Raw genomic sequence first — 14,014 nt, forward strand, 5'->3', positions numbered from 1 at the left:
TGCCCATTACACATTAAGTCCTACAGTAAGGCTTCTAATTACTTTTCAATTACCTGCTCGTTGTCAGGGGTTTCATGCACTGGGTGTCATGCTCGTTGCCAGGGGTTTCGTGCTCTTGGTTCCATGCACGGTGCCAGGGGTTTTCATGCTCAGGGTGTCATGCTCGTTGCCAGGGGTTTCATGCACTGGGTGTCATGCTCGTTGCCAGGTGTTTCATGCACTGTGTGTCATGCTCGTTGCCAGGTGTTTCATGCACTGTGTGTCATGCTCGTTGCTAGGGCTGTGCTCCCAGTGCCACATATGTCCCCAGTGCCAGATATTCCCCCACGGTGCCAGGTACTCACATGCCCCAGTGCCAAATATAGCCCCCCCCATGTGCCAGGTACACATATACCCCCCCAGTGCCACATATGCCCCCAGTGCCAGATATTCCCCCCCAGTGCCACATATGCCCCCAGTGCCAGCTATGCCCCCAGTGCCATATATTCCCCCCCAGTGCCAAATATGCCCCCAGTGCCATATATTCCCCCCCAGTGCCAGAAATGCCCCCCCCCCCAGTGCCATATATGCCCCCAGTGCCAGATATCCCCCCCCCAGTGCCATATATGCCCCTAGTGCCAGATATTCCCCCCAGTGCCATATATGCCCCCAGTGCCAGATAATGCCCCAGTGCCAGATATCCCCCCCCTGCCAGTTATTCCCCCCCAGTGTCATATATGCCCCCAGTGCCAGATAATGCCCCAGTGCCAGGTATCCCCCCCCCCCTGCCAGTTATTCCCCCCCAGTGTCATATATGCCCCCAGTGCCAGATAATGCCCCAGTGCCAGATATCCCCCCCCTGCCAGATATTCCCCCTCAGTGCCATATATGCCCCCAGTGCCAGATAATGCCCCAGTGCCAGATATCCCCCCCCTGCCAGTTATTCCCCCCAGTGCCAGACATCCACCCCCCCCCGCCAGATATTCCCCCCCAGTGCCAGATAATGCCCCAGTGCCAGATACCCCCCCCCCCCCAGTGCCATATATGCCCCCAGTGCCAGACAATGCCCCAGTGCCAGATATCCCCCCCCTGCCAGTTATTCCCCCCAGTGCCAGATATTATCCCCCCCCCCCCCCGCCGCCGCTTTTTGGAGGAACACGGAGGGTACAGCCTCTCCTGTGCCCCTCCTGCTGCATCATCTCCGGCGGCCGCGGGTCTAATAGGGGGAAGTGCCGTCCGTGAGCCAATTAGAGCTCACGGACGGCACTTCTCCCTATAAGACCCGCGGCCGCCGGAGATGATGCAGCAGGAGGGACACAGGGAGGCGCGGCTGTGCCCTCCGTGTCCCTGCAACAACCGGCGGAGGGAGGGAGAAAGCAGACTGACATGCGGACGCTCGTCCGCATGTCAGTCTGCTGTAAATCAGTGGCGCCCCCGCAGCCCCTCGCCCCCAAGCCACCGCGAGGACTGCGGGGGCAGTAGTTACGCCACTGGGCTAGACCTTACACCTCTGGGGCTGCCCATGTGGGGCCACTAGTACAAATTTTTCCAGGGCCGCTTTTTGTTCCCAATCCGCCCCTGGGAGAACCTTATTTGTAATGTAATGAATGAAACCTAAGTGATTCATTGGTGAAAGAAGGTGACTTGCAGCCAAAAGCGGTAGCTCCAGGATTATAGTTGTCTAACCTTAAGGGGGAATTTATCAGACCTTAGATAGAGATAAAGTGGAGAAATTGTCATAGCAACCTACCGGCTTCCAACTATCATTTTCTAGCACAGCCAATTGAGTAAAATGACAGATAGCAGCTGATCGGTTGGAATGGGTTATTTCTCTCCAAGATTTGATATATCTCTCCCTCAATGCTACCATGCAGGAGATCCCAGAGGAGAGTCAGATGGAGGTGCAGCAGATGTTCAGGTATGAATGGCGCTATCACGGTACTTTCCCTGCAATGCAGTGTCGGCAAATCGAGTCGTCGAGCCACCTCACACCATCCACTTCACTGGGGATTCAGGTGGCTGGCTCATACTCCCGGGAGTATGGGAGAGCTTCCTACAATTAGGGAGTCTCTCGGACATTAGGAGTAAGCAAGAGGAGGATGCCTGTTTGAATCTAGATAGTTTACTGGCCTGGTAGCGTTCTAGCTTTGAGGTGTATCAGTAATCGCCAGTACAACAGATTAAGGTTATGTAAGTAGATAACCCTCCAGTAATGGGTCACAGGAGACTTCACAGTTTTAGGTTGCATGCCATGACTCCGCATATAACATAATTCTCAGTTTGTGCTTTGCTAACTTTGTATGTCGAATACAGCTAACTATCCTCCATGAAATACCAATGGACAGCTGTAGTAAGAGACACTTTTTAGTAGAGATGAGCGGGTTCGGTTCCTCGGAATCCGAACCCGCCCGAACTTCAGGTTTTTTTACACGGGTCCGAGCGACTCGGATCTTCCCGCCTTGCTCGGTTAACCCGAGCGCGCCCGAACGTCATCATCCCGCTGTCGGATTCTCGCGAGGCTCGGATTCTATCGCGAGACTCGGATTCTATATAAGGAGCCGCGTGTCGCCGCCATTTTCACACGTGCATTGAGATTGATAGGGAGAGGACGTGGCTGGCGTCCTCTCCGTTTATAGAGAAGAGAGTGAGACTAGAGTAGAGAGAGACACAGTATTTACTTTAGTAATTTTGGGGAGCATTAGGAGGAGTACTACTACTTGCTGAAGTGATAGTGTGACTGTATATCTGACTTGTGGGGGAGACAGTGGGGAGCAGTTAGAGTCTGAGAGCAGGAGTACATATTTTAACGTACAGTGCACACTTTTGCTGCCAGAGTGCCACACTGCCATTGTGACCACACTGACCACCAGTATATATTGTGATTGTCTGCTTAGGAGTACTACTTGCAAGTTGCTGATAGTGTGACCAGTGACCTGACCACCAGTTTAATTAATCACCACCAGTTTAATATATATATATATATTTGTATATAATATATATATATATAATTGTATACCACCTACCCGTGTTTTTTTTTTTTTTTTTCTTTCTTCTTGATACATACTACTATAGTAGCTTACTGTAGCAGTCTGCGGTGCTGCTGAGCTGACAGTGTCCAGCAGGTCCGTCATCAGTCATTACATAATAAATATATATACCTGTCCGGCTGCAGTACTAGTGATATTATATATATATATATTAATTTCATCTCATTATCATCCAGTCTATATTAGCAGCAGACACAGTACGGTAGTCCACGGCTGTAGCTACCTCTGTGTCGGCAGTCGCTGGTCCATCCATAATTGTATACCACCTACCCGTGTTTTTTTTTTTTTTTTCTTTCTTCTTGATACATACTACTATAGTAGCTTACTGCAGCAGTCTGCGGTGCTGCTGAGCTGACAGTGTCCAGCAGGTCCGTCATCAGTCATTACATAATAAATATACCTGTCCGGCTGCAGTACTAGTGATATTATATATATATATATTAATTTCATCTCATTATCATCCAGTCTATATAAGCAGCAGACACAGTACGGTAGTCCACGGCTGTAGCTACCTCTGTGTCGCAGTCGCTGGTCTATCCATAAGTATACTAGTATCCATCCATCTCCATTGTTTACCTGAGGTGCCTTTTAGTTGTGCCTATTAAAATATGGAAAACAAAAATGCTGAGGTTCCAAAATTAGGGAAAGATCAAGATCCACTTCCACCTCGTGCTGAAGCTGCTGCCACTAGTCATGGCCGAGACGATGAAATGCCAGCAACGTCGTCTGCCAAGGCCGATGCCCAATGTCATAGTACAGAGCATGTAAAATCCAAAACACCAAATATCAGTAAAAAAAGGACTCCAAAATCTAAAATAAAATTGTCGGAGGAGAAGCGTAAACTTGCCAATATGCCATTTACCACACGGAGTGGCAAGGAACGGCTGAGGCCCTGGCCTATGTTCATGGCTAGTGGTTCAGCTTCACATGAGGATGGAAGCACTCAGCCTCTCGCTAGAAAACTGAAAAGACTCAAGCTGGCAAAAGCACCGCAAAGAACTGTGCGTTCTTCGAAATCCCAAATCCACAAGGAGAGTCCAATTGTGAGGTTTGCGATGCCTGACCTTCCCAACACTGGACGTGAAGAGCATGCGCCTTCCACCATTTGCACGCCCCCTGCAAGTGCTGGAAGGAGCACCCGCAGTCCAGTTCCTGATAGTCAGATTGAAGATGTCTGTGTTGAAGTACACCAGGATGAGGAGGATATGGGTGTTGCTGGCGCTGGGGAGGAAATTGACCAGGAGGATTCTGATGGTGAGGTGGTTTGTTTAAGTCAGGCACCCGGGGAGACACCTGTTGTCCGTGGGAGGAATAGGGCCGTTGACATGCCTGGTGAAAATACCAAAAAAATCAGCTCTTCGGTGTGGAAGTATTTCAACAGAAATGCGGACAACATTTGTCAAGCCGTGTGTTGCCTTTGTCAAGCTGTAATAAGTAGGGGTAAGGACGTTAACCACCTCGGAACATCCTCCCTTATACGTCACCTGCAGCGCATTCATAATAAGTCAGTGACAAGTTCAAAAACTTTGGGCGACAGCGGAAGCAGTCCACTGACCAGTAAATCCCTTCCTCTTGTAACCAAGCTCACGCAAACCACCCCACCAACTCCCTCAGTGTCAATTTCCTCCTTCCCCAGGAATGCCAATAGTCCTGCAGGCCATGTCACTGGCAATTCTGACGAGTCCTCTCCTGCCTGGGATTCCTCCGATGCATCCTTGCGTGTAACGCCTACTGCTGCTGGCGCTGCTGTTGTTGCTGCTGGGAGTCGATGGTCATCCCAGAGGGGAAGTCGGAAGACCACTTTTACTACTTCCACCAAGCAATTGACTGTCCAACAGTCCTTTGCGAGGAAGATGAAATATCACAGCAGTCATCCTGTTGCAAAGCGGATAACTGACTGAGGCCTTGACAACTATGTTGGTGTTAGACGTGCGTCCGGTATCCGCCGTTAGTTCACAGGGAACTAGACAATTTCTTGAGGTAGTGTGCCCCCGTTACCAAATACCATCTAGGTTCCACTTCTCTAGGCAGGCGATACCGAGAATGTACACGGACGTCAGAAAAAGACTCACCAGTGTCCTAAAAAATGCAGTTGTACCCAATGTCCACTTAACCACGGACATGTGGACAAGTGGAGCAGGGCAGGGTCAGGACTATATGACTGTGACAGCCCACTGGGTAGATGTATGGACTCCCGCCGCAAGAACAGCAGCGGCGGCACCAGTAGCAGCATCTCGCAAACGCCAACTCTTTCCTAGGCAGGCTACGCTTTGTATCACCGGTTTCCAGAATACGCACACAGCTGAAAACCTCTTACGGCAACTGAGGAAGATCATCGCGGAATGGCTTACCCCAATTGGACTCTCCTGTGGATTTGTGGCATCGGACAACGCCAGCAATATTGTGTGTGCATTAAATATGGGCAAATTCCAGCACATCCCATGTTTTGCACATACCTTGAATTTGGTGGTGCAGAATTTTTTAAAAAACGACAGGGGCGTGCAAGAGATGCTGTCGGTGGCCAGAAGAATTGCGGGACACTTTCGGAGGACAGACACCACGTACAGAAGACTGGAGCACCACCAAAAACGCCTGAACCTGCCCTGCCATCATCTGAAGCAAGAAGTGGTAACGAGGTGGAATTCAACCCTATATATGCTTCAGAGGTTGGAGGAGCAGCAAAAGGCCATTCAAGCCTATACAATTGAGCACGATATAGGAGGTGGAATGTACCTGTCTCAAGCGCAGTGGAGAATGATTTCAACGTTGTGCAAGGTTCTGCAACCTTTTGAACTTGCCACACGTGAAGTCAGTTCAGACACTGCCAGCCTGAGTCAGGTCATTCCCCTCATCAGGCTTTTGCAGAAGAAGCTGGAGGCATTGAAGGAGGAGCTAAAAGGGAGCGATTCCGCTAGGCATGTGGGACTTGTGGATGGAGCCCTTAATTCGCTTAACAAGGATTCACGGGTGGTCAATCTGTTGAAATCAGAGCACTACATTTTGGCCACCGTGCTCGATCCTAGATTTAAAACCTACCTTGGATCTCTCTTTCCGGCAGACACAAGTCTGCTGGGGTTCAAAGACCTGCTGGTGAGAAAATTGTCAAGTCAAGCGGAACGCGACCTGTCAACATCTCCTCCTTCACATTCTCCCGCAACTGGGGGTGCGAGGAAAAGGCTCAGAATTCCGAGCCCACCCGCTGGCGGTGATGCAGGGCAGTCTGGAGCGACTGCTGATGCTGACATCTGGTCCGGACTGAAGGACCTGACAACGATTACAGACATGTCGTCTACTGTCACTGCATATGATTCTCTCCCCATTGAAAGAATGGTGGAGGATTATATGAGTGACCGCATCCAAGTAGGCACGTCAGACAGTCCGTACTTATACTGGCAGGAAAAAGAGGCAATTTGGAGGCCCTTGCACAAACTGGCTTTATTCTACCTAAGTTGCCCTCCCACAAGTGTGTACTCCGAAAGAGTGTTTAGTGCCGCCGCTCACCTTGTCAGCAATCGGCGTACGAGGTTACTTCCAGAAAATATGGAGAAGATGATGTTCATTAAAATGAATTATAATCAATTCCTCCGTGGAGACATTGACCAGCAGCAATTGCCTCCACAAAGTACACAGGGAGTTGAGATGGTGGATTCCAGTGGGGACGAATTGATGATCTGTGAGGAGGGGGATGTACACGGTGATATATCGGAGGATGATGATGAGGTGGACATCTTGCCTCTGTAGAGCCAGTTTGTGCAAGGAGAGATTAATTGCTTCTTTTTCGGTGGGGGTCCAAACCAACCTGTCATTTCAGTCACAGTCGTGTGGCAGACCCTGTCACTGAAATGATGGGTTGGTTAAAGTGTGCATGTCCTGTTTATACAACATAAGGGTGGGTGGGAGGGCCCAAGGACAATTCCATCTTGCACCTCTTTTTTTCTTTCATTTTTCTTTGCGTCATGTGCTGTTTGGGGAGTGTTTTTTGGAAGGGCCATCCTGCGTGACACTGCAGTGCCACTCCTAGATGGGCCAGGTGTTTGTGTCGGCCACTAGGGTCGCTTATCTTACTCACACAGCTACCTCATTGCGCCTCTTTTTTTCTTTGCGTCATGTGCTGTTTGGGGAGTGTTTTTTGGAAGGGCCATCCTGCGTGACACTGCAGTGCCACTCCTAGATGGGCCAGGTGTTTGTGTCGGCCACTAGGGTCGCTTAGCTTAGTCATCCAGCGACCTCGGTGCAAATTTTAGGACTAAAAATAATATTGTGAGGTGTGAGGTATTCAGAATAGACTGAAAATGAGTGGAAATTATGGTTTTTGAGGTTAATAATACTTTGGGATCAAAATGACCCCCAAATTCTATGATTTAAGCTGTTTTTTAGTGTTTTTTGAAAAAAACACCCGAATCCAAAACACACCCGAATCCGACAAAAAAAATTCGGTGAGGTTTTGCCAAAACGCGGTCGAACCCAAAACACGGCCGCGGAACCGAACCCAAAACCAAAACACAAAACCCGAAAAATTTAAAGTGCACATCTCTACTTTTTAGTACTCAAGAGTGGTCACTACTCACTATTGCAATTCATGAATGCAATCTTCCTATTTCTCATACAATGAGACAGATGTGTTTAGCATTGGACAGTGATAAAGTACCAGACAATCGGCAACTGTCCTTTTTCAGCACGGCAATTAGGAGCTGATTGGCTGACCCCTAGTCTTGACAATCCAACACCTAAAGAACATCATCTTGAATTATGATGAATATTATATTTTGTCAAATAATCTGTCTTTTTTTAATGTTTCCTTTGCCCTGAATATTTTGAGTCTGGTTCCTTCCTTTTTTTTAAAAAAAAATAAGTTTGTGCTGATACATTTCTGCCGTCAATCTTCCATGAATGCAGAGGTAATCATTAACATTGGCGGAGATTTCTTTTCTTCCACACCCTAAAATTGTCCTTTGCTTCTGCCTTTGCCTGGTTTGTCACAAGACCTGTTAAATATTATGTGCCAAAGGTCGGGAATCTGTTGACAAGGCATTTTAGAATTCTTAAGGTGTGTACCTTCATGAAAACAGTTTACAAGATTTTTTTAAATGGCTCTTAAAGTTGAAAACTGCCTAGAGGTAAAGAATACACATCCCGCTTCACCTGCAGACATATCCAGTACTCAATGTTCCCAGCCGCAGGCAGTGCTGACATCACCGCTACGACAATATAAGGCTCCGACGTTTTGACCCTGTTGACCTTTTGTACTGTACCTATCTACCTTAAGCACAGTCAACCTTGCATTGGTTGACCTTTTGTGCCAGTGGACCGACTGCATGTCGGCTATATGGTTTCGACCTAATGACTGTCGACCATAACCTGGTCAATACACTGATCCACACCCATCCCGACCACAACTGAATGGGAAAAAAATGAACGTGTACATATTGTAACTATTTATTATTTTTAATTGTTTGTATATCATTGTTGCTTATCACTTACGCTGCAGCCTATCGGTCAATGTAGGTCATGGAAGACACTTGACATATAAAGCCTTGAAACATTGGGCTTTATTCAGAGATTTAGATTGTGGAGATATTTACGCAAATCTCAGATGTTTTTGGATCAGCGCAGGAGGTGTTGGATGCAGTGCAGCTGCAGATGTCAATTGAGTGACAGTTTGAAGCCGTTTAAAGGTGTTGAGGAGGAGCTTTGGAAAAAATATGGGGGATGTGGTACCATTATTTTCTGGGCCCCAGCAGCATTGTCTTACTGGACATCCTGAGTAACCAGAGAGTTAATCAGCTGTCCGATGGTGACCCGATGTTCACGCAAAGGTTCTGGTGCTTTGGACGTCTTTGGATGCAGTCAGCGTCTTTTTTGAGAATACAGTGCCCCAAAAAGACATCGGACAGCTGCATTTACCAACCAACCCAACATTTCTGTGATCAATTTTGATGCTTTTTGGGGCAAAAGGGTATTTTTAACCATTTACACAGTGATTCTTAGCTGCACATAAAATATGGAAAAGTACCGCAGCAATAATCTTTTATATGTCATTATTCCAAGAGATCTTATTACAGTGATGTTATGTTATACAGTATAGTTCTTATTATAGTGTATAATATGTATACATTGGGGTGCTGCTACTACTAACAATCTATACACAGACAAAAAGAGAACGTGGTACACCATAATTAGCAATTCTACTAAGACTACTTTTTGTGATTTAGGTGTGTAGTATTTAAGATGTAAACCTTTTATTTGCATTACTTTAAAACACTTTAGATGTAAGGACTCTCAACTGAGGCAATATTTGAATCAGAAATTAAATAATGTGATTAAAAATGACTTAGTGCTGCAACCCAACAGTTGGTCCATTAAATCCTAATTACTGTATCTGTTCGTTTATAGTATTCTTGATGCTGTTTTCCTACTTTATCGCTACTTCTGAGTAGGTTTGTTTCATAATTATGTTTATTTACTATGTGCTTGCACACTCCGAGTTATGCAGGTGCATATAGTAAATGGTATACCTGGAGGCATCTCCGGAAGTCCTATGTCTACTTAGTGCATAATAGAACAGTATTATAGTCATAGCCAGTGGTCAGGTCATGTAGGGGGTGTAGATATCTGTATAGGGTGTAATAGATGTATTATGGTCCTGTCCAGTGGTCAGGTCATGTAGAGGGTGTAGATATCTGTATAGGGTGTAATAGATGTATTATGGTCATGTCCCGTGGTCAGGTCATGTAGAGGGTGTAGATATCTGTATAGGGTGTAATAGATGTATTATGGTCCTGTCCAGTGGTCAAGTCATGTTGGGGGTGTAGTGTGCTATGTCTGTATAGAGTGTATAATTATATTGTAATTTCCAGTGGTCAGGTCATGATGGGGGTGTAGTGCCCTATGTCTGTATAGAGTGTATAATTATATTATGATAATGGCCAGTAGTGAAGGTCATGTTTGTGGTGTAGTGTCCTAGAATTCTGTTCCTATGTGTACACATGTACCTGCCCAACACGGCAGTATACAGCTGAAAATGTGAGTTTATAAATTGCACCAGTCTGAGATAATACAGATGTTACTTTGTCACCTCAGCACATTCTACTGTTATTTCGCCACCTGCTCGATAACGATTGTAGTGTGAACTGATTACACGGCTCCCCACAGTCACCAGGATCATATCCGCAAATTATACAGCTCTGTGCATGATATGATGCAATGTACAATCCTCGTTTTATCTTCAGTTGCAAATCTCTTGCTGGGTCATTGACAAACGTTCCTGTTTTCTCATTTTATGTTTTAGTGCAGATGTTAATCAAGACCCCGCTATAGATTCCATGCAACCAACACAAAGTGACATCAGATTAATAACCACGCACATGACACTCGGATAAAGTGTTTGTTACTTGGCTTTTTAGAGGAATGTATTTGTATGTAGAAAGGATCAGAGGTTATTAGTGACAAAGCCCAGAGGTTTCTGTTTGGTTCAGGTACAGGGACGGGACCCTACGTCCCTTCGTACAAGGGAGCACTGGGAATGGCCATCAGAAACAAGAACTCATAACTATCAACATTACGATCCAATGGAGGAGCTTTTTCCATTGGATGCCTGGATTGAGATGGTTGCCACCATCACCTGCTCCTCTCCGATGGCCACTGACGTCACTTCTGTTGCGCACACCAGAAAGGAGGAACTCTGTGTCCACAGCAGAGAACCTTTGTACATGCGCAGACTTCAGTTGTCCACTGTGCATGCACACTAGTCTACAATCAATGGTTAACAAGCTTCATGCCATCACAAGGCGTGTTGCAATTATGGCAGCTCTGCTATGATACAATGGCCTTTCCTGGCCCAGTGATTCCACTCTAGCTACCAGGGACTTGCTCTTGCTGTCTGGAACTTCTCTGCCATATGCCAGGAAAGGTGACCTGGCACTGCCGCATCTCTCTCCCTCTGTGCTCCAGAGTGGCTACACCACCTGTACCACTGGTAGATGAGACCCTGGACAACACTTATACCTTCTCATTGGGATGTCCAACCTATTCAATTATATTTTCTCTGGAGCTTTCCAAGAAACCAATGTCACTTTCCATTAAGGTAACAGCTGGCAATGTAAGTGTGAGACGAGGCTGGCTTTATTTCTAGTGTTAGAATTTCTACTTTGTTTTTTATCATTAAATAAATTGGTTCATTTCTGCTAAACTTTCAGGATCAGACTGCACTTGTCCTACATGCGAGAAGGTCGCTCCTCTGGGAGCTGTGGGAAGGTCACACGTGGGGAATGCTGATATTAACTACAAGGCCCTTTGCTCTGAGCAAGTTTTACTTGTTTTATTATCTCTGCTTCTGCAGGGCACCTAGTACAGTAAGCTTCAGATTACATACAATACACACGTCATAATGTCATTTAAGTACATTATATAGTAAGGCATCAGTAAATCCTGCTCTATTAGGTCTATAAACTGTTTTATATAATATAATTATGATTTGAATATAAAGCTACGCCACCATGTGGTCATAAGCAGTACTGCAGTTTTGTATTTGTTTCAAGTTTGTTATTAAACCTAGGAGATTACAGGTGGGTACACACGTTAGCTGATTGGGGTAAACTCTTTCGATCATCCTTCCTGTGTGTACTCAGCATGACCTCCTTCCAGCTCATACAAGCACCATCCACACGGTGCAGACTATGTGAACGGGGCTATTACGGAACTTCTATGGGATTGGATGTTCAATCCTTTAAAACTTAAACAGGGCATAAAGCCGCATACACACAGTGGTAAACATAGTGCATATCGCACTATGGGGGTAATTCAGATCTGATCTATGCTGTGCGTTTTCGCACAGCGGGCAATCAGGTCCTAACTGCGCACATGTATGCACCGCAATGCACAGGCACGTCAGACAGCAACAACGGGCATCACCGGTCAGCGACGGAAGGGTGTGAAAAATCCGATCGCACGGGCGTTTGCAAGGTGATTGACAGGAAGAGGCCGTCTGGGAGTGTCCGGAAAATGCAGGCGTGTCCAAGCATTTTCAGGGAGGGTGTGTAACATCAGCTGAGGCCCCGATCAGCCTGTTCTCATCACACTGGAGGAGAAAGTCCTGGGCTGCGCACAGACTGCACAAAGTGGATTTTCATAGCTTGGCATACACATGCGATCGCACACTTGCACGGCAAATTAACACTCCTCCTGGAGGCGGCGACTATCTGATCGCAGGACAGCAAAATAAGCAGCCCAGCGATCAGATCTGAATTACCCCCTATGTGTATACAACTTGTGATGCCGATGCATGCTCCACTCCTGCAGGGTCTGTATTGCAAGTAAAAATAGAGTTCTGGGCTCCGTGGAGTACAAGGGAAATTGCAAAGTCAAAATTGGCCTTTAGGCAGAATTGCACCATGTAGGCCCCTTAAAATTTGATTGCAGGAGTGTTTGTCGGCTTAAGCTCCTGCATCGCACTGCATGCACAAGGATACAATCATTTTGCTGATCTTTAGATACACTCTCGGATGTAAATCGAAGGATCGGCATAATGTATCCATATGTACTCACCTTTATAGTTCAGACATGCTCATTATGTATCTTCCTACCAGCCAGAGTAATCCTGTGATCGTAAACAAATGTCGCCACTTTGATAAGATGAATAGTTCTCAGACATGGGTAGTTACATTAATGTGCTATATTTAACAAAATTCAGAAGGTAGTTTACTGTACACAGCGCTTGCTCTAGATCAGTAGAAACCATGCATGTGAAATCTAGAAGTGCAGCCTGGTACAAAGCAGGTAACGTCATTTAAAGGAATGTTATAAATTCTTTTATTTAGCACCAAAATCAATCCCTCAATTCTATGCAGATTCAACGCCAAATACCAATTACACACTTGTACATTTTCCTAATAACTGTGCATGGGTTTCCTACAGCAGGACCACTGTAAAATTGGCGGATTTTGGTAAACCACCAATGACCGACTGCTAATATGTTACATAGTATCTCCTGGGTTTGCAAGAAATACAGTACATTGGGGATAGATTGTATAAAACGTGCCCTTTCTCGCTTTCACAGGTACATTATTGCCTCAACAGAACTTCAGATGGAAATGGACAATAACTGTGTTTACTATCAGCACAGACTTAATAGTCAGACGATATGGAAGTCCCAGGGGCAGGAGGATTTGGGAGAGTAACTCCAGAGGAGACCCTTGTGAGTAGGCATAGATAGCTAGCTCCGAGACCTTAAAACCAAGCTGAACTGATACTCCAGTGCTACTGGTGCTGGTTCTGGGCATACTGGAAATCAGAGTAGAGCAGGGCTCAGGGGCTGGAGAAGAAGCTCACATTCCTGCTTCCTGCTGCTAATCCTCAACAAATTGCAGATTTATAGTTCTACACACAATTAACATTTGTTAGACTAGTAGCCTGCATATTCTACAGTTACTAAATATGGACCCCACTAAGCCACTAGAACTGGAGTTTGTGACGCATAGCTGGAGACGGAGCAGTATTGTGGAGCTGACCTGGAGCACAGGTTCCTGGATCAACATACTGTAGAAGTGGGTTTATCTTGGCTCTGGGGCCAACAGTCTGGGTGCTCTGCCAATACTAGCTGGAAGATACACAGATATGAGTCACTCGTGTTAGGAGAATACTGATTTGTTAGAATATAACAGTAAACCCAATTACGAAGCATAATCTGAGTGATCATAGAACCACAGGTAGATGCAAAGATTCACAATGTGTACAAATGCTCACTCTAATTGTAATGGCAAATGTAACGTGTCCATTGGTGCTCTAGAATGTACGTTATTGTAAGCAGGGTCTTATGTCCCTTATTATCTTATGTATTTATGTCCAATTTTGTCTTATTCAATATGTATATATGTTTGTTTTTTTAAATAATAATTTTATACCACCTGCTCCTGGTGTTGCCAGGTGCTTAACTAACAGGAGATAAGTAGGGTGAGTCCCCGTGACCCACCTCATGTTTGGTGTAGAGTTTA

General features: G+C 46.0%; 1 protein-coding gene across 2 annotated transcripts in view; it reads left to right on the forward strand.

Moving 5' to 3' along the window:
• NDRG1 (N-myc downstream regulated 1) overlaps nucleotides 1-14,014 on the forward strand; it is an 87,366-nt gene that overhangs the window by 13,373 nt on the left and 59,979 nt on the right. The window lies entirely within an intron of this gene.

Source organism: Pseudophryne corroboree, chromosome 5 (genome assembly GCF_028390025.1).
Source record: "Pseudophryne corroboree isolate aPseCor3 chromosome 5, aPseCor3.hap2, whole genome shotgun sequence".
Classification (NCBI taxonomy): Eukaryota; Metazoa; Chordata; class Amphibia; order Anura; family Myobatrachidae; genus Pseudophryne; species Pseudophryne corroboree.